Source organism: Henckelia pumila, unplaced genomic scaffold, assembly GCF_033568475.1.
Source record: "Henckelia pumila isolate YLH828 unplaced genomic scaffold, ASM3356847v2 CTG_111:::fragment_3, whole genome shotgun sequence".
Classification (NCBI taxonomy): domain Eukaryota; kingdom Viridiplantae; phylum Streptophyta; class Magnoliopsida; order Lamiales; family Gesneriaceae; genus Henckelia; species Henckelia pumila.
This window is the reverse complement of record NW_027331762.1, coordinates 388,624-390,392: the sequence shown is the minus strand read 5'-3', so window position 1 is coordinate 390,392 and position 1,769 is coordinate 388,624. Positions and strand designations below refer to the sequence as shown.

At 43.7% G+C, this 1,769-nt stretch overlaps 1 non-coding gene across 1 annotated transcript; it reads left to right on the top strand.

Moving 5' to 3' along the window:
• Window positions 1-469: 469 nt before the first annotated feature.
• LOC140870634 (5.8S ribosomal RNA) lies at window positions 470-625 on the top strand. Its single transcript, XR_012147495.1, has one exon. It is a non-coding gene; the product is annotated as a 5.8S ribosomal RNA (ribosomal RNA).
• Window positions 626-1,769: the final 1,144 nt, after the last annotated feature.

Here is a 1,769-nt window from a genome sequence, read left to right as displayed (position 1 = left end):
ACGTGGTACTCCGCATCACAAATGCTAGTCTCAAACTCGAGCGATCCTTATCCTTATTATCGGACGGCTCAATCGACTAGGAACAGTTTAGAATATACAGTGACTATAAGATGTGTTTCATGATAGACATCCCCATGTTCTACCACATCTTACATACACTATAGTATATTCAAGGTCTTTATCAAAACAACAATAGTATATCACAATATAACAATATGAAGAAAGATAAAGTCATTGCCATTAATAAAAGTGTAAATAATATTAAACAAAAGATTGTTTATACAAAGAGTCATCAAAGCCCTTAGCCACAAGTTGGCTCACCGGGCACCCACTCTTTCACCGCGAAGCCTCTTGGGTGAACCTAACCTCTCGGCGCGGAAAGCGCCAAGGAAAACCGTAATTGCTACTCTCCGTCCGCGGTGCCCAGGACGTGATGAGGAGGCACCTATCGAATAGATAATAATACAACGACTCTCGGCAATGGATATCTCGGCTCTCGCATCGATGAAGAACGTAGCGAAATGCGATACTTGGTGTGAATTGCAGAATCCCGTGAACCATCGAGTCTTTGAAGGCAAGTTGCGCCCAAAGCCATCAGGTTGAGGGCACGACTGCCTAGGCGTCACGCATCTCGTCGCCCCCAGCATCTCCCCCCAGGCTAGAAAAGTGCCGGGTGGGCTGATGCGTCCATCCGAAGGAGGGGTGGAAACTGGACTCCCGTTATCCTTGCGTAGCGGCCGGCCCAAAATAGGATGCCGTGTCAATGCATGTCACACGATACTTAGTGGTTGTATTCCTCGAATCGCAAACTATCATGTGGTATTGCATCAGGCCACAGATGGCGCTGAAGCGCGTGACCTATACCCGGCCGTCGGGGCAAGGGTCAGGCCCCGATGAGTAGGAGGGCGCGGCGTGAAAGAGTGGGTGCTCAGTGAGCCAACTTATGGCTAAGGGCTTTGATGACTCTTTGTATAAACAATCTTTTGTTTAATATAATTTACACTTTTATTAATGGCAATGACTTTATCTTTCTTCATATTGTTATATTGTGATATACTATTGTTGTTTTGATAAAGACCTTGAATATACTATAGTGTATGTAAGATGTGGTAGAACATGGAGATGTCTATCATGAAACACATCTTATAGTCACTGTATATTCTAAACTGTTCCTAGTCAATTGAGCCGTCCGATAATAAGGATAAGGATTGCTCGAGTTTGAGACTAGCATTTGCGATGCAGAGTACCACGTTTCATTGGTAAGGAACATAGAGATGTTCGAAGCATGCAAATGGATATTCATATGATGAATGATCGAACTACCCTATCCGGACTTTCCAAGTGGTTATCACTTATCGAGTGGATAAAGTCCGCGGTTTTGGTTGTACACCATTAGTCCTTACTACTTGAAACATCATTGAGACTCTATATGCTAGTACTGTGCTTTGACTCGTTTACCGACTCCATTAGGGTCATCAGGTGTCGGGATTGGGTACAGTTACAACACATATAGGAGTCGATGCTTTGTTGTCAAGGATTCACCACATACTTGCGAGTGTGGATATCCTATGCGATCTGAGGAGATATTAGTGTGACGAATCTCTGGCCAGAGTACATGATGTGTTTTAAGAAATGGTTTCTTAGTAACACATGCGATGTCACTATTTGATCTTCAAGATGTATTGCATAGTTATCGAATCTCGAACGACTCTCGATATACCAATGGTTGTTGATTCGATCGGGATATATGGATGAAGGGACCGTACTGT